Here is a 19999-nt window from a genome sequence, read left to right as displayed (position 1 = left end):
GATTCTTCTCTGAATTTAAACTTTAGTATAAATGGAATTACTTTAATTAAGCTATTTAATTATGATTAATACTGTCCCTTCAGCTTGAGTCTTATCAAGTCTTCTTGGATATCTTTAGCATTTTAAAGTATTCTGTACATGTCTGAATGCTGACACACTGTGTGTGTGTGTGTGTGTGTGTGTGTGTGTGTGTGTGTGTGTAAATCTGTATGTATTTCTAGGGGAAGTCATATTAAAGTGGTCCCAATTATTTTGTTAGAGATACAAAAATTTCTTACAAAATAACTTTTGCATTTAGGATGAAATAGAGTTTGTCATAAAATATTTAGCCCAACCATATCGTTTAACATTTACATTCTTAAGTTCTTATTACACTTTAAATTTCTTTTTAGAAATGATGCATTTTCTATAGTTCACTAAAACTTCAAAGTACCCTACTATTCTTACCAGAAACAATTACTTTCAAAACTGTATTCCATAGAATCCTACACTCCTTTGAGATACTGAGCTCTTAGTCAGGAAAAAGTGTTCTGTGGGCAAATAATTTGGGAAAATGACTTACTCTTACTACACTGCCCCCCCTCCATATTTACAAAGTATATGAAGAGAAATTATACATCAAAGCAAACATTTTTTAAAAATCCTTAATCAGCCAAACGTACTTTAAATATACTTGATCATATTTTTTTAATTTTTAAAAATTTTTAAACTTAAATTTTTAAAAATTTAAATTTTTTAAAATTTTGATCCTCTAACAACTCTGGTAAAACTATGTATCTCAGAAACATAGTTTTTTTTTTTTTTACAATTTTTTAAAATTTTAATTTCACTGTAGTTAAATACAGTGTAACATTAGTTTCAGGTGTATAATACAGTGATTCAACAATTCCCATACATTAGTTAGCGTTCATCAAGGTAAGTGTATGCTTAATCCCCTTTATCTATTTCACTAATCCTCCCCTACCGACCTCCCCTCTGGTAACCATGTTCATTCTCTATAGTTAAGAGTGTTTTTTAGGTTTGTTTCTTTGTTTTCCTTTGTTTTGTTTCTTAAATTCCACTTATGAGTAAACTCATAATGTATTTGTCTTTCTCTGACCAACTTATTTTACTTAGTATGATACTCTCTAGATCCATCTACATTGTAAATGCAAGATTTTACGATTTTTTAAGGCTGAATAATATTTCGTTGTGTGTGGGTATGTGTGTACACATATATATTGCATCTACTTTATCCATTCATCTGTCAATGCTCACATGGCTGCTTCCATAATTTAGCTATGTAAATAATGCTGCAATAAACACAGCAGTACATATGTCCTTTTGAATTAGTGTTTTTGCATTCTTTGGGTAAATACCCAGTGGTGATTACTGGATCATGAGGTGGTTCTGTTTTTTAATTCTTTGAGGAACTTCCATACTGTTTTCTACAGTGGCTGCACCAGTTTGCATTCCCACCAACAGAGCAAAGTGTTCCGTTTTCTTCACACCCTCACCAACTTTTGTTATTTCTTGCGTTTTTATTTTAGCTATTCTGACAGGTAAGAAGTGATATCTCATTATGGTTTTGATTTGCATTTCCCTGATGGTTAGTGATGCTGAGCATCTTTTCATGCGTCTGCTGGCCATCTGTATGCCTTCTTTGGAGAAATAAACTGTTCATCCCCCCTGCCTATCTTTTAATTGGATTGTGTGTGTGTGTGTGTATGTGTATGTATGTGTGTGTGTGTGTTGCATTATATAAGTTTTTTATATATTTTGGATTCTAACCTTTTATCAGATATGTCATTTGCAAATGATATTTAATATCTTCTCCATTTCAGTAGGTTGTCTTTTAGTTTTGTTGACTGCTTCCTTTGCTATACTGAAGTCTTTTGTTTTGATGTAATCCCAGTAATTTATTTCTGCTTTTGTTTCCTTTGCCTCAGGAGACATATCTAGAAAGATGTTGCTATGGCCAATGTTAAAGAGGTTACTGCCTATGTTGTTCTCCAGGATTTTTATGGTTTCAGGTCTCACATTTGAGTCCTTCATCCATTTTGTATATGGTATAAGAAAGTGGTGCTGTCCAGTCATCCCAACACCAACACAGTTTTGTGTTAAATAATTTGACTTTATCACGTATGAACAAAATTTGGAGAATGATAACTGGGACACAGTTTTACAATTGGAAGGGAATTAGAACCTGTGTCTTGAGGCATGGGATTAGGTCCTCTGTTGTTTTACCCCTAGTTCTTCCACTAGCAGATACTCATGAAATGACATCTATTTCCAGAGCCACCACCTGAAAGCCCAGCATGGACAGATTTTCCAGAATGACTCTGTGGCCAACAGCACATTTTCCCCCCTCGATCGTACTTTTCTCTTCAAAGGAATGTTGGTGCAGCCCTGACGTATAAGAAAAAGCAGAAGAATGTGATAGGACACAAAATACTTTCTTTAGTTTGACTCTCATATGTAGATACCACTTCATTTAGCTCAGTGAGAGTACCAGCCACCCATCTACCAGACAATATTTTGAATTTATTAGGTATTTATTTGTACCTTGTTTTTTCAGAAAATATTTCAGAAGATTTTTAAAAATACATAAATTATAAGATGTTAATATGAATATTATATTGTGACCTACATTTTTACCATGATTGGGCCACAGTTTAGTCTGGTCAGAAACCTACTGCAAACAAGGAATTCTTGTCACTTAATAATCACAATATCCACTGGATAAAAATAAATCAATTGCTTAAGAGAATTACATTTTAGTCTTTAAACCAGAGTCAGGCAGAATTTTATGTTGGGGGGCTTAGTAAGGAGAACATTTTCTGATTTAGTAAACAGCATTGTCACAGTTCAACAAATTTCTTATGGAGCTTTCTTTTAACAGTATCAATAAAATCTGATTATTATCATACCTAAATATAATTTAGTAATGGCAATTCCTGTGTATGTGTGTGGGGAGAGGTATAGTTGTAATTCAGTGCTAATTAGATGTCTAGCTTTTGGCTGACCTTGAAAAGGGCTGAATTCCCAGCATCCAACCCATTGCCCTAAATGTAGCAGGTGCCAATAACTCTTTGTTGAAGGTGATAACTATGTATTAATGAACGTACAGAGCAGTTCTGCTTTTTACAGAGCTCAGGCTAGTATCTACGTCAAATCTGCTGCCTTCCTTCTATACCCCTGCGAATGCGATGGAATGATGTTTGCTAGCCAAGGCACAGTGTGAAAGATTGTTCAATTTCGGCCAGTCTATAATTTCATAATCTCAATCCCAAAAGCACAGAGTTGATTTTACAAATATTTCTTTAAAATGACTATAGATTTATCCAATAGATGTAATATTCCAGTAGGGTAGGAATGTAATTACCAATGAAGAAACTGAGATTCATGATGGTTGAGCATACTGACCCAGTTCATTGAGCTAGCAAGTAGCAGAGCTGGGACTTGAACCCAGATCTGTCTGACTTCACATTTTGTGCTCTTAATGTGCTCAGTAATGTGCTAAGAGAGATCCTGTAGGGATTGAACTATATACTTTTTCTCTCAAAGAAAGAGAAGAAAAGGGCATGCAGACATAAGGAGCCTTAACAACTTCACAGTCAATAATCCCGGAAATTCAAATATTTTAAATCTGCTTTGATGCCCCAGGGTCTTAAACCTTATCTCTGCTGTCTTGTGAGCTGCCCTTTCTCAATGCCAGACTTTGTGTCATGCTTCAAGGACAGCATGTCTGATGTACCTTTTGAATTTCAGGGACACTGACTTTCACAGGAGGACCTACATCCTTTCATTTATTTTGTGTGCTCTCAGGTGGTATTTAAGTTGACAGCCAGGTCCTCAGTCTTCTTCTCAAGGGATTATAGGTGTTGAACTACTTTCATCTTTGTCTGTGTTTTTTTTTTTTTTTAAGTGATAAAGGATCAAGATGGCTATCCATCCTTCTCTCTATCCTGTAGTCCCCTGGCATTCTCAGCAAAATGCTAGTTGGAAAATCAGACTTCTACAGTGGTGAACAGATAACTGAAATTCAAAGCAGAGGGGAGAAAAATCAGTTCTGAAGACATATTTTGCTGCAAATCTTTATTAGGATTTTGGCTCTAGATCTGCACTAGTCAAGACGGGGAGAATTCAAAGAGAGGAACAGGATTCCCTACAATGTTCTGAATTGAAATAATTACATCCTGAACCTGTATATCTGAGATGGCCTGCTAACCTTGCACCTTGTAAACATCCCTCTGGTTTCCTGTTCTTCAGATGGTCTTTTTGATGTCAAGCCCTCCTGAGAAGCATCTTTAGCAAACACCCTTTGAGGATTAGATATACAATGTTAACATTAATTTGAGAGCTTATCAAATGTCCTTTTCTTTTTTTAAATTATTCCAAGCAGGTTGAGAACCCATCATCCCTGTCATAGCTGTTTCTTATATGATTTCCTCAGGCATACATATTAACAGGTTGTATTTGACAATGAAGACAATCTACCCTTTTTGTGTGTGGGAAATCTGGCTTTAAAAAAAAAAATATATATATATATATACACACACACACACATATATATTTATATATATAAATATTTGTATATATTTATATATAAATATATAAATATATTTATAAACATATTTATAAATATATATAAAAATAAATATACAAATATATAAATTTATATAAATATATATTTATATTTATAAATATAAATATATATAATATATATATTTTAAAGCCAGAAAATATATATATATATATTCATTCTTTCTGACAAGCATAAGACTGGCATTAGCCAGAAAGAGAAGGTCTAATTTTTTTTTTTTTTTTTTAAGATTTTTCATTTAATTTGACAGACAGAGATCACAGGTAGGCAGAGAGAGAGGAAGGGAAGCAGGCTTACGGCTGGGCAGAGAGCCCGATGTGGGACTCGATCCCAGGACCCTAGGATCATGACCCGAGCCGAAATGCAGAGGCTTCAACCCACTGAGCCACCCAGGCGCCCAGAAGGTCTAATTTTCTGATTCACTGAATACAGCAGACATAGAATGGAGCCCAAACTCGCAATGTTGTAAGATTTTGAAGAACATGAAAGATAAAAAAAATCCCTGCTAATTTTCTTTGTATCTGTTTATGATGTCCCTGGGACAGTACAAGAATCTTTAAAGGAAAGGGAATGGAAAAAAGAGGTCTACAGTACAAAGTGATAAGTTTGTGACGCCTATGAGGTATAAGTCAATTACTGGTTCCTACTTTCCAAGTTTTAATTTTTGTTTGGGGTTTGGTTTGGTTTGTTTTTTTTTTTGGCTACAATTAAACTTCATAAAGAGAAAGATAAATGACAGGTAATAGAAGCAGCTTTCAATAGAAGGAAAAAAAGTTGTGTCATCCAGCACAGAAAAAAAAAAGCTAATATGGAATAATAATTCATTAAGTACATGTAAAGCAATATATAATGGAAAGGCATGAATATACAAAACGGCTGCCATTTGTGTTACTTTATAAGCTACATTTCTGAAGTTAGGAGTCACGAATCTGATGGTGAGATTGCTAAAATTCGTTGAAGTCACTCAGAAGGTGCTGAGGCAACAAGGACATTGTAATTGCACAATGTGTGACATTCAATCTAAAAAATTATTGGTAATACCAAAGAACAGTGCAAACAGAAATAAATTCAGATAACGTAGTTATTGAAGTTACTAGACACAGACTTTGAGAATAACTGTGGTTAACATGTTTGGGGTGCCTGGGTGGCTCAGTGGGTTGAGCCTCTGCCTTTGGCTCAGGTCATGATCTCAGGGTCCTGGAATCGAGCCCCGCATCGGGCTCTCTGCTCGGCAGAGAGCCTGCTTCCCCCTCTCTCTCTGCCTCTCTGCCTACTTGTGGTCTCTGTCTGTCAAATAAATAAAATCTTTAAAAAAAAAAAAAAGAGAGAGAATAACTGTGGTTAACATGTTAAAAAAATAATAAGTTGAAATAATTCACCAGAAAACTAGAATATAGAGAGCACAATAAATTAGAAAACCCAAAAACTTAAAAATAAATTGGCTGGATTTTAAGAATCAATGCATGCAGTTATCACAGTTTAAAAAAAAGAATTAGTGAACTTGAGGGCAGAAAACATTTGGACTGACATAAAGAACGTAAAATAATGGAAAATATATAAAAGAGAGTAAAAGATATATGGAACACTGTGAAAAGGTCTTTAGAAAAAGGTCATACATGTAGTTGGAGTTTCAGAAGTGAGGTAGGAAGAGTTTCAGGGAAGAAGCTTTGAAGACACAGTGGATCAGATTTCTTCAAAATGGACAGAAGTCTAGTAGTTAAATTGTTAAACTCCCTTCAAGTTAGGCCAATGAGTCAGAAAGAGTTAGGAACACTAAGCAGGATAAATAAAAAGAAACTCCTATTTAGGATTAGATACATTAGATACATTATGGTAAAAATGTTTAAAAAAAATTTAAAAGATAAAATCTTATAAACCACCAGATTAAAAAAAAACCAGATCAGAAACAGGACTGCTGATAACAGAAGAAATGGAAGCCAGGAGACAACAGAAAGTCACCCTCAACATGCTGAAAGATCAATGCCAACATAAAGGGCTACGCTCTGTGAAACTATTCTTTTAAAAAATAAGGCAATCAAAATATGAAAAAAATTAAAGAAACACCAAAGAAACACCAAAAAAGGAGATTTTTTTCAGTAGAAAGAAAATAATCTTACATCAAAAAGTAGAACTACAGGGAAAAAGAAAATACTAGATAGTATAAATATGTAGATAAGTATAAAAGATCATTTACTTTCTAAAGAGTAATGATAAACCTCACAGAGTGAAAGCTATATGAAGAATGAAAACACATGGCAACAATAACATAAAGATTAGAGGGGAATAAATGCAGCTTAAAGGTTGAAGATTCAATCATTACCGTAAAATGGAAAAATACTAATTTATATTCCAGGCTAATAAATTAAGGATGAATGTTATAAGCTCCAGGGTAACCTGAGAAAATCACCAAAGAACATACAAACTAAAAAAATAAGAATAAAAGTAAAATCGGAACAAATGGAATAACAAAAAATACTTGAAAACCACTGGTTGCAGCCACAGTGGAGTAACTGGTATCAGACTCATCCTTCCACCATAAACTACCATTATATCTATACAATAATAAACTATTTCAGGCAAAGGATGGCAACCAACATGGGCCTAAGAATTATGAAAGTTAGAAAGCACAATATTAGCTCATATTCACCCAAGATTTCTCCCCAAAAATATTTCTGAATATGGACAAGGAAAATAGAGGCCAAGCAGAGTGGTGGTATCACTGGGTAGAAGAAAAAGAAATCTAATTTGGGGATGCTGAAGTAGGTGGGGTTTGGGGGACAGAGTAAAGCAGAGGAAGGATCCATTGAGAAGAAGCCCCAAAATTTTCCATAAAAATATTCCTAGGGCCCTATGCTCTTCTAAGCTATAGATTTGCAAGCTCAACAATCAAACTGGCACTTCACAAAACAGTTTATCCAAACAGCCAATATGCATATTATATATTCTCAATCTCATTTGTCATCTGAGAAATGCAAATTAAAATCAGAGCGAAATATACACATCCATATAGGCTGTCTATAATTAAAACGACTGATAAGATGAAGTATTGGCGAGGAATTAGAAAACCTGTTACTCTTAGGCACTGCTGGTAGATGCGTAAATTGGCTCAACCCTTTAGAAAACTTAACTGACATATATAATCTCCATAAGAAATGTCAAAGGATGTTCATACAAGCATTTTCTATGATAACCGAAACTGGCAACAACCCAAAACATCCATCAATAATGGTATGGATACATAAGTTGTAGTTTAATCATGCTAAGGAATAACATTCATCAGAGTGTGGTAATAGAAGTCAGATTAGTTTCGTCTGCTTGGAACTTTATTTAAATGGGAGCATGGAACATATGTTCTCTATGCCAAGCATCAATAACATGGAGATGCGTCCATGTTGTTGCATATAGAAATACATTTTTTTCTCATTCCTGACAAATGCATATTTTTATTTCTATTAAATACTCTATTTTTATTTCCTTCCATTTGTTCTACATTTCTATATGTGTATCTATGTATAAAGTATATAAATGTTGTATATGTACTTAAATATAAAAATATACAACTATACATTTTGTGCTGTGTTGTTGTACGTATATAGTAGGCATGTAACAGTAAAATGTGTGCGTGGCTGCACAACTAGGGACGCTCACAGCTCTCAACACGTGGCCCAGTTTCTTTCGAAATGTCTGCTGTTCACAGAATTCTCTGCAAGTTCAGCTTGAAGGATGATCACGCCCCCAAGTGCACACAGGTTAGTTAAAGCACACACTAATTTGGACGCTGAGCGTGATGCTCTGACACTGAAACAATCATCAAGAGCAAAGATGTGGATGAGCTCATTATTGTCAGTATCTGACCAGCCAGAGAAATGAACTGAGACAGGGTATTGCCTTCACCTACCAGAGAAGGACCAACAAGGAGCTTATATTGGTACTGAAGTCAGCCTTGTCTGGCCACCTGGAGACTGTGAGATGTTTATTGAAAACATCTGCTCAGTACAATGCTTCTCAATGCAAAGCCTCCATGAGGCTGGGAACTGATGAGGACTCCCTCACTGAAACCATATGCTCAAAGACCAACCAAGAGTTTTAGAAAATTAACAGAGTCTACTAGAAAATATACAAGACTAATCTGGAGAAGGACATCATTTCTGACATATCTGATGACTTCTGCTAGCTGATGGTTGTCCTCGCAAAGCATAAAAGAGCAGAAGATGGCTCTGTCATTGATTATGAACTGATTGACCAAGATGCCTGGGATCTCCATGATGCTGGGGTGAAGAGGAAAAGAACAGCCCTTATGACATGCTGGAAAGCCTCAAGAAGACGGTTAAAGGAGACCTGGAAGATGCTTTCCTGAATCAGTCCAGTGCATTCAGAACAAGCCCCTGTATTTTGCTGACCATTCCACGAAAGGCAAGGAGACTTGCAATAAAGTCTTGATTAGAATCATGGTCTCTTGCAGTGAAAGTGAAGTGGACATGTTAAAAATTAGGTGTCAATTCAAGAGCGAGTATGACAAGTCCCTGAACTACCATATCCAGCAAGACACCAAGGGCGACTACTAGAAAGTGCTGCTTATACCTGTCTGGTGGGGATGACTGAGGCCCACAATGGCATGAGCATCCAGGAGGGGTGCTCCTTTGTTTCCAGCTAATAGTTCTAGAAAATAGCCTGTGACTAACAGTCCCCTTATGCCCATCCCTGTGAGGATAATGTTCTTACTGCCCCCCTCCCCATCTTTATTTCAGTTGCCTAAGCACTGCCTGCTTCTCACATCTAGTCTTTCCTTTGAGCCAAAGAAAGGAATATCCCAGGGAATTGGAAATGCATTCTATGATGTGCACTTTGCCTCTTGTGTACTGTGTCATAAACAGATAATAAACTGAATTTTTACTTTATAAGAAAATAAAAGTAAAATATGCATGCATGTATGTATATATATAATATATAATAAAATGTATACAGATATAAGATGTACGTAATAAACAGTTATTTTAAAATGTTATTGTTTTAATATCCTGAGGTTCACATTAAATAAAATACTAGACTAGAAGAGTAGGACTGGCCAGCTAAGAGTTAATTACATGACATGAAAAGGCAAATGAATTAATGAATCTGTCTGGGCTTGTTTTCAGGCAAACAATGTAGGGACCAAGGGCAGGCAGCCCCAAGATGGGCCACTCTGGCATGAACATTATATCGAGTGAGCAATGGGTGTTATACACAACTAATGAATCACTGAACACTATAACAAAACATGATGTACTATATGCTGGCTAACTGAACATAATAAAAAAAAAAAGTAATCAAAACCTAGCAGATGCAGGAAAAGCTCTCTTCCTGATCTTCAACTGCCTAAATTTACATTGTTAAGGAGAGCTATTAACAGATTCTGCTTTACCTAAGAAACTTATCTGCATAATAGGGCAAACTTTGTTTTTGTAAAACATCTTTTCACCTTCCTGCTAATGGCTTCCTCCCCTTTGTGTCTTCAGAACCGCTCCCTCTCCTTAGTTCACATAAGTTTCATGCTGCCTCACTTTCTTTGGAATTTCATGTCTGTGTGGATTCCTCCTATGTATGCTATTAAATTTTATTTTCTCTTGTTAATCTGTCTCAGGTCATTTTGATTCTAAGTCCAGCTAGAAGGACCACAGGACAGAGGAAGATCTTTCTCCCCACAACATTTCACTGAATGCTAAAAACCACCATGATTCCCTTCTTTTGCAGTAATGATAATGGTATTCTAATAGACACATTTCCTTTTTGTTGGGCCATGGTCAAAGGAACGAGACTGATACAAAGGGAAGGTCAAGCAAAGCTTTATTTCGCACCAAGCATAGAGAATCAAACTGACCAGCCAGGGCCATCTCTTACAAAGAGGTGACCCCTCCCTGCCTTACCGACTAACTTTTTTTTTTTTCTTTTTTTTTAGAGAGAGAGAATGAGAGTGACAGAGAGAGAGCATAAGGGGAAGGGTCAGAGGGAGAGCAGACTCCCTGCCAAGCAGGGATCCTGATATGGGACTTGATCCCAGGACTCTAGGATCATGACCTGAGCCGAAGGCAGTCTCTTAACCAACTGAGCCACCCAGGTGCCCCCTGACTAACTTTTAAATGGCAAGGGCCATGTGGTTGGGCCTGGCCACACACAGGTGACCAATGAGACTGTAACACACGGAGAAAGCTGCACAGTCATGCTAGGTCACAAACGGGTGGCCAATTGAATTACAATTTACCCTAGTAGCTATTTCAACTAGCCTATCACCTTGGTCAGAACTGGTGCCCAAAAGGCGCCCAAAGGGCGGGGCCCATACTCCTTGGTAGCTAGGGAGACAGTATGCGCCCCCACTGATTGGATACCTCCACCTGGCCTGACCCACCCTTGTATTTGGGCTTTGTTACCTGGGACTGGTTTCCGGGACTTGTTTTTAAGTAAGTTCCCTGGTGGGGTGGGGAGGTGGGGTGGGGGGGGGGAGGGTCAGTTTAAGTTTTACTGCATAAACAACAAAATCACTGTTTAACCAGATGAAGCTGCTCTAAATAGGCCCTTATACTTTTGTCCTATTCTCTAACTTTTCATTGCCTCTTTTTCACACATACGTATCCAAATCATCAGATATTTTGCCAACTTTACTTTCAAAACATGTCTGGAATATGACTTCTCACTAGGTCAATCACTATAACCCTAGTCCAAGCCACTGACCAAGAAGTTGGAAGGGAAACACAAGGGAGAGCACTACCCAGGAGATGGTAAACATGGGGCTCAATCCCACACTCCTCAACCTGAAGAGGGAAGGGAAGAGGGCTGTTGTTATAGGACTGAGAGGGTTGCTTGACAGGATTTCAATCTTAACTTAGGAATTCAGCCAGCTGGAGTAAATCACTCTTGGGAAGGAAGATTGAGGAATAAATATCCTGAATTTACTCCCTTTTCTGACATTTGTCAATAGAGCCTTTTGATGTGATCCACAGAGGCCACATAAGCATAGAATACGGTAGAAAAGGGTAGAGAGTAAATCTGGTATAGGGGAATGTGTCTTTTAGTGGAACCTTTCAATTCTACTGTTGTTTCCTTTTGTTCTATTTTCCACAAAGCAGCCAGAGTGATTTCCCTAAAGCCTAAGGCATAACATGCCATTGTTTTCCTGAAGACCTTCCCATGGTCTCAAGTTTCAACTAAAGTAAAATATAAAGTCCTTCTAATGGGCTACAAGGTTCTAAGGGACCTGGCCCCATCACTACTTCCTTGGCTTTACTTCTAGTCAATCTCTCTCCAACAAGATCCCTCAGCAACATGACCTCTATTACCCCTCCGCAAACACATCAGGCTCACTCCCAAACCAGCATCTCTGTCATTAACAGTCTCCCTGGAATCTTCCCCCCTTGCCTTCCACATACATGCATGGTTCTTTACTTCTTTTAAGTTCTCTGCTCAAACATAAAATTGCTTCTTGACATCACTCTCTAACTGTGCTTTATCATTATTGCTAGAACTTAACTCCATCTAGTGCATGTTTTGTATTTGTTTCTTCGTCCACTAACTTCCCCTTTATTTTGGACGGCTAGTTTTATAAAAGGAGGGACATATTTTTTTTTCTCTGATCTATCCCTAGGTCCTAGATCAGTGACTCACACATAATAGGCACATGTATTAGTGTGAAAAGGTTAATTTCTATAACGAGCAACCACAAATAATTACTATAATAAAACTTGTTTCTCACTCGTGTCACAGTACAGTGTAGGTCATTGGGGGATATTTACTAAGGCACCCTGACCACTAAACAGCAAACAATCCCTATAGGTAGACTAAGAAAATGGCTCATATCATTGTTTCTGAGAAACTTTGAGTACTTAAATAATAATGAAGCTCTGAATACCTTCCACCTTATTTCTAAAGGGCCAATACCTTCCCTAATCCCAGACCACCACCTTAATTAAGGGAGGGAAGAAGGGAGAGTGAGCGAGCAAGGTGTTTATGTACAAGCTTAGATTAATATATTCATTCTTTCTTCTTCTAATTACCTACAATGACACCAGGGAGCAGAAAAGGAAGTTATTCTCCCTTCTTTCTGAACAAAATAACTATATCTTAAAATTTTCATTTCTTTGAAATCCCTTTGGAAACCACTAGGTCATTCCTTTTGTCAAGGCACCTACTTGTATGTGCTACTGAAGGAGACTCTGGAGTTCATTTTTCATATAATATATATTCTAATCAGTATGACATCTAACTGTGAGTCTTACATTTTGATTTCTTTTATTGATCTAGAGGTTTTATTGTCATTTGTCAATCAATACCTATTTCTAGGATTCCTTAAGGGGACTCATTTAATTTTCATGGCACAAGCAATGTTTCAATGAGAATAATCAATTTTCTGCTGTGTGTAATAGTATGAATAAGTTGATTTATTTAAAGGAAAACTGTCCTTAAAGGAAAAGAAGAATCAAGACTACTTCTATGTGAGTTAAGAGGAGTAATGGTGAAATGGTATCATAAAGTCTTAAATCAGAAAGTGCCTAAGTACACATATAACAAGTACAGACCTAAGTATAAGACAGGTTACAAGAACATGCAAGACAAAATCCTTGCTCAGGAGGAACTACCTTTATAAGCACTTAACTCTATGAAGAGTGACTAGTTCTTAAACAAATATGCAATGGATCCAAGTTTTGTGTTTTTGAACAGAACAAGTATGGGGTAGACTCATTCCTGCCACAGTCCCTAAAGAATTTTTTTCCTTTTTAGGTCAACTCTCTAAATGAATGTCTCTGGGAGTCCCTATTCCCCTATCGACCCGTAGGGGCTTTTTCTAGTTCTCTTGTCAAGCAGAACCGTTTTCCTAAACAGTAATATAATTTTCAATTGTCTTACCACAGTATGACTTAACTGATCATACTGATTTTCATGTTTGTGATTTCTGTTGTGTGCCTTCAAGATATATATTTGCATTCTCAAGGAGCAAAAGCATTATATCTACATTGTATCCGATGTTTTCAAAACAAGGAAATTTGTGCTTGCTTCAGCAGCACATATGCTAAGATAAAAAGAAAAGAATTCTGACATTTGTGAGCATTTTACCCAAGCACCTTCACAGAGTCCTCAAATGCAAATATCATTAAAGTTGAGCATTTCCCAAAGAAAAAGTAGCAAACAGGTTGTAGACCCTTAGTCATTTTCCAAACATAACACTAAATGTATGAAATTTTAAAAAGTTTTGTTCTTAGAATAAAAGCTACTATTTATAGCATTTGGTGATAACATTAAATATTCCTAATCTGCAATGGAACTCAGCTGTTGTCATTTTACCAGAGGATTTTTGTGTATGAGATAGAAGAAAGAAGTAGAGCCATACTAAGCAATGGGTGCTAAACAATTCTCTAACTTCCCACTGTACAGCTTTCCAGTAAACCCTCTAGATGGGAAAATTAGTCTAAATGTTTCCTGCAATCCTTTGCTCCTAAGTTCAACCTCATGTCTCCCAGGGGAAACGACCTTGAATATATTTCTTTTAGCTCAACGTTATACAGTTTTTATTAAAATAGAGTTATAGCTGAACAGTCAATTTTTCAGATAACAGGCTTACCTTTTATGTCTTTGGGGACTTTTCAGTAGAACAGAGAAAAAATGAGGATTGACTTAAATCACTTTCTAAGTAAGACGACTTCTTAAACTGAACAAATTAAGGCATCTCTTAATAGCAAAGCCATGAAGAACTTGGCATTGCTGTGTGCCATAACAGTTCTTATATCAGACTTATCAAATATTTCTTTGATCCCAATGTAGGATCATGAGAGTTCATAAATAACATTCAACTGTTTTCTGAGAAATACATATTATATCCCTGATGAGTTACTAAGAGATGTTACTGAAGGGCAGTCATAGCAAGCAGGCATTGAGTTCTGTACTGAAGACATTTGGAAACACTACTTACCATAGAGATGAGCCAGAAGGCCTGGATCTAGGTTTCTCAGAAGACGGATGCCCTAAACAACTGTTCATTGGGTTTCTCACATCCTGAGCTCCTGATCTAAAGATTTGACCATTAGTTCTCCAGAAAAGAAATGTACAAATATCTCAGTGGCAGTCCTTCCGTTCCACCAAAGCACTTAATTTTTTTCTGGTTCCTTTGAAAAGACTCTTGATCTTGTCTTTTCTTTTCCTAATTATCTTCAAGTTGGGGAATCATCCATCAACTTTGCCAGATCAGCTCCACATTCTTCTGCCTCCTTCCCCACTGCATTTGATACTAGAAAACAGAGTTCTCTGATATTTCTACTTTGGGACGGAGTCAAGCCTACACAAAATTGCAAAGTGAGTGAAATTTATCTCCAAAGCTCTTGAGTCCTGTTTCAGTCTTTCTGCCTTCCTTGTGGTTAGGAGCCATAAGAGAGGTGATATCTCACACTGTCTGTCTCCTGTATAAGAGAGGTGATATCTCACACTGTCTTCTGTATTCACAATAGAACCCTACCAGGCTGCTACAATTACTATCCCTGTTTTGTTTTACCTATTAGGAACCAAGTAGGAAATAGGCCAAAGTGCATTTCTTGAATCCAAGATTTGAACCCCACTGTGGTCTGTCCATAGTGCTTTGCTGAGCTGACCTCTCTTTTCTGTCTGGACTCTTTCACTCTGATGTTCCTCTGCACTGCCATCCCCTGCCCCCCTGTCCTCTCACATGCCAGCAATGTCCTGTATGCCATTTTCTTCACCTTGATATCTGAGGTGACATCCAAATTTACCTAATCGTGCTGTGCCACGCAACTGGCAACATGCCAAGTAATCTGAGAAACAATTTCAAGTTAAGGAACTAGTCACTGATACTAAATCACTTGTTGAATTTTATTTGGTGGGGGGAGGACTTGGGAACTCTAACATAACTCAGGATTGGGGATTTATGGTATGAAGATCTCAGTCTATGAATTTTACTGAGCAAATTTGATACTGGCTTGTGATGAATTAACTCTATCTGCACCAAAGAAAATTCATTCCTTTTACATTTGTCTCCTTCCTCTATCACAATTCCCCCATATGCATAAGCTACTGAAATTTAAACTTTTTCTAATGAATTATAGATGCCTCAGCAATAATTTCCAGGCACTGAACTTTTGCTAACACTACTTTATCCATGCATTTTCCTTTTAGCTGAGGCTTGAATGTTTTGGACCAAAGCTTTTCAAATTGTGCTTCCCTGTTGAGGACTGCCATCCCACCCACCCTACAGCAGCACAATCAGGCTTTTAGATCTTCATATTTTCACCATGACACGAAGAAGTCCAGAGTAAAAGATTCTGAAATCTTGAGCTAGATGACTGAAAATGTTAAAAATTTTCTTTAAAAAAAAAAAAGGATTTTATTTATTTGAGAGAGAGAAAACAAGAGACAGAGCAGGAGTAGGGGGGAGAGGCAGAGGCAGAGGGAGAGGGAGAAGCAGACTCCCCGCTGAGCAGAAAGCCAGATGTGGGGCTCGATCCCAGGACCTTGGGATCATGACCTGACCTGAAGGCAGTCGCTTGACCAACTGAGCCACCCAGGCACCCAAAATTCTTTTATGATACGATGACATTGTTTCACTAACACATTTTGACATTAAGTAATCATTGCTATTGATTTTTGAAGCATATTTGCAGTGAAAGAATTAGAATTATTCAAATACTATTCATAAAAATGTATGCTTTACAAAGTAGAAGAATCCCTGTATTACAAATTATGATGATTTTTCTAATTTTTCTATAAAGAAAAAAGGACATTGCTTTCCCAAACTGCTTTAACAATTTAGACTTTATGTGTTTGTGGTTGTCACTTATTTTGTTCTTGTTTGGGGGTGGGGAGGGTAAATAATATGCATATCAAAAAAATTTAAGCTCTGTCAAATGTAAAATGTACACTGCTATCATACATATATGCAATTTTATTAGCTTAAGACTAACAATTTAAAATATAAAATTTACTAAAGCTAGAAAACAGAGATTTACAGTGGTTTCATTAGAAAGATCTGTACATTTATTAATATTTCCAAGGAGAGCAAGAATTTATGCAAATATGTGGGTTAAATGCTATAGCAGCATGATACATCTCTATAATCTGAACAATTCTTTATAATTTCATGAGAAGTGAATTAACAGTGGAAAATATGCTTCTTTCCTGAATAATCAAATAGCAAAATGAGAAAAAACTTCTCAGTTATCAAACACTGTGTATGTTTGTACACTCGTATATATCTGCGAGGTTTGTGAGCTCATTATAAGTAGAATATCATTATTGTTTACTTTATGTTCTAGAGATTTTTGCCAAACAGAAGACTACGGGGACCTTTTACAATTTCTTTTAAGCATACCAGGCTGTCATTCCCAATGAAAGATAGATATATATATATATATATATATATATATATATATATAATCCTTTCCAAATCACATGCATTTATATTCATTCTCTGCATACTTTCTGAGCTAAATTATGAGTCTCTTAAACTCTGACACATTTTAATCTTAGAGAAATTACAGCCTTAAGGTTGTAAAAGAAATCTTCATCTATCATACTTTGATCCCCTTTCAACCATAATGGTACCACCTGCACTGATGTAACATCCTCAGCCCAGCAATTCTTTTACCCTGCCCAATGAAGGAAAATCTCACGATTAGTATCTAAATTCTAGGTGTTCCATGACAAGAACTGATCATTTGGACATTTTCTAACCAAATCCTGGTTTGCTGTTTTTGTTCTTATTGTTGTGCTAGTAGTGGCTTGCTTTATTTTTAAAATTAAAAGAAGATCAAGTTGAACATACAATAGTAAGTCTATGCCATCTTGTAGGGTTCAGTTCTTTACCAGAAGTCAGATCCACTCATGTGACCAACCCCAATGACTGCCCTCTCTAAGACATCTCAAATCACTAACTCCACCCCATACACACAGAGGACACAGAGGACATGTTTAACAGATCATCCTGTTAAACAGTCTGCCCCGCCTGAAGTCATTACATAAAAACCTCTTATAAAAAATAAAGTCAAATCCATGGAGAGGTTCAAAATTCCACCATAGTTATGCTAAACTTGTGTCCTAAATTCTGAAAAGAAACACGGGGAACCATCATATTGAAAGATCCATATGGCTATGATTTGGGAAAGCCAGGATGGCCACCTGGTAGTATCGGATAAAACCTGAACAGTTGTCAAAATCCTCCATAAGATGATCCATCACAGTAAAGACAAAATGACTATGCTAGTAAACACTGGTAGTGAAAATATATAAGGATAACAAAATATAGCCTTATCTGTAGCTAACATAATCCTGGAAAAAGTGTACAGGCAAGATGAGACTGGAACCTTCTCTGAGAAAATATTTAAGCATTTTTAAAATTTATTTATTTATTTTTAAGATTTTACTTATTTATTTGACAGAGAGACAGAGATCACAAGCAGGCAGAGAGGCAGGCAGAGAGGGGGGGGGAAGTGGGCTCCCTGCCAAGCAGAGAGCCCGATACAGGGCTGGATCCCAGGACCCTGAGATCATGACCTGAGCCGAAGGCAGAGGCTTAACCTACTGAGACACCCAGGCACCCCTATTGAAGCATTTTTTAAAGATTTTATTTATTTATTTGAGAAAGGGAGCATATAGGAGCAGGGGAGGAGGGGCAGAGGGAGAAGGAAGCTCCTCGCTGAGCAGAGAACCTGAGGTGGGGCTCCATTCCAGGACTCTGGGATCATGACCAGAGCTGAAAGCAGATGCTTAACCCACTGAACCATGCAAGCACCCATATTCAAGCATTTTCAGATGAATTTTATATAATGACTTCCCTCTGGGTGATGTATATTTGCAAATAACAGCATGATTATTTTCTGGAAAGTTGGAACATTCCCTTGTTAAAATAGCCACAGCATAGATGGTGGCTAAAAGATACTGAATGTTCCATTCACTATGTACTACATTCTAACTACTCTATCCAGTAAAAGGGGACCATTCTATCAGCACAGGTATTCACTGAATCTATAAGGATTTGTCCCTTGTTTAAAAATATTCACTGTCGGGACGCCTGGGTGGCTCAGTGGGTTAAGCCTCTGCCTTTGGCTCAGGTCATGATCCCAGGGTCCTGGGATCCAGCCCCACATCGGGCTCTCTGCTCAGCTGGGAGCCTGCTTCCTCCTCTCTCTCTGCCTGTCTCTCTGCCTACTTGTGATCTGTCTGTCAAATAAATAAATTTAAAAAAAAAATTCACTGTCTTCATTATTGTGAAACCTCTAGAAAAGCACAAAGATCTTAAGAGAATGGGTAAGTTATACCAATCAAGTTCTAATCACAGGAGATCTTCAGAAAACACCACACACGTCTACTGCTGACCCAAGATCCTCAGAGTAAGCAATGACTATACAGAGTACAGAGATCACAGTCAAGCCCATCAGAAGCAAATTCTCCAAAATACCTGAAACCACCCCTTATTCTACTCTCCTTTGCATATTTTTGCTCATTAACCTTTTATTTGTATTTCTTTCAAGTTTAACTTTATAATCTTGTGATTTATTTCATGTTTCCCTTATAACAATACAAACTTGTTTATATTTAAGATATCCTATAGTTAATCACCATCACAACTCTTTAATAGCTACTCTAAGCTATTGCTGGTCACCCAATTTGAAAAACTATATATATAAAGGTATGTTACACTGACTTTGTTAATAATGACTTTCTTGTAGATAATACACAGTGAGAGCATGAGAAGGGGATATAGTTAGGATACCAAATTGACTGTTCGTCTTAACAAAATCCTAAAGACAATATATTTACAGCTTCACAAAAATTGTTCTCTCAAGCAGCTCCTGTGTTCTTTGTTCAAGGAGAAAATAAAGGCTCTTCAATGTTTACACAGAACCAAGTATTTTGTCCTCTAAGAAGACTATCAGTTAGGTTACTCCAGTAGATGATTCCTCAGTATCTTCTGTTGGATTTTGGACTTACAAAGAGCCTAAAGGTATGAAATCCTTTGTGGAGAAATAACAACTAGTGGAACAGATCATAGAGGAATTAGGTAACGTGGGCAAAAAAGTCTTGTGCATAACCTGAAAAGTTGGCAATAAGTAACATCACACAAAAGTAAGTTCAAATTCCTTATAAAAATAATTGAATAACATAGGATTTTCTTTTAGCTACCTAGAGAAAATCTATGCCCTTGTTAGCATACCTTATTGTATCTGAATTAACAGGAGCCATGAAATCAATCAACCTGTATCTAGGTGAAAAAGAAAGTCTACTTGGCTATCTCAATAAAGTAGACTTAGAGAGTCACTCGGATCTGCTTTTATAATCAAGCCTGGAAAACCATGGATTGATTCTACAGTGCCTTTCTGCCCCACAGTTACTTTTGTTTTTCTTACAGTTATTTGATATATGTTTTCCATAAATGTTAAGTGCCTG

The 19999-nt window shown here is 36.9% G+C and overlaps 1 pseudogene across 1 annotated transcript; it reads left to right on the top strand.

Moving 5' to 3' along the window:
• Nucleotides 1-8265: 8265 nt before the first annotated feature.
• Nucleotides 8266-9187, top strand: LOC308344809 (annexin A2-like; annotated as a pseudogene). The gene has a single exon. The product of its transcript is annotated as an annexin A2-like (transcript).
• The last annotated feature ends 10812 nt before the right edge of the window (nucleotides 9188-19999 follow it).

This window comes from Martes martes (genome assembly GCF_963455335.1).
Source record: "Martes martes genome assembly, chromosome: 6".
NCBI lineage: Eukaryota > Metazoa > Chordata > Mammalia > Carnivora > Mustelidae > Martes > Martes martes.
The sequence above is the reverse complement of the archived record's forward strand: the minus strand, read 5'-3'. Positions and strand labels throughout refer to the sequence as shown.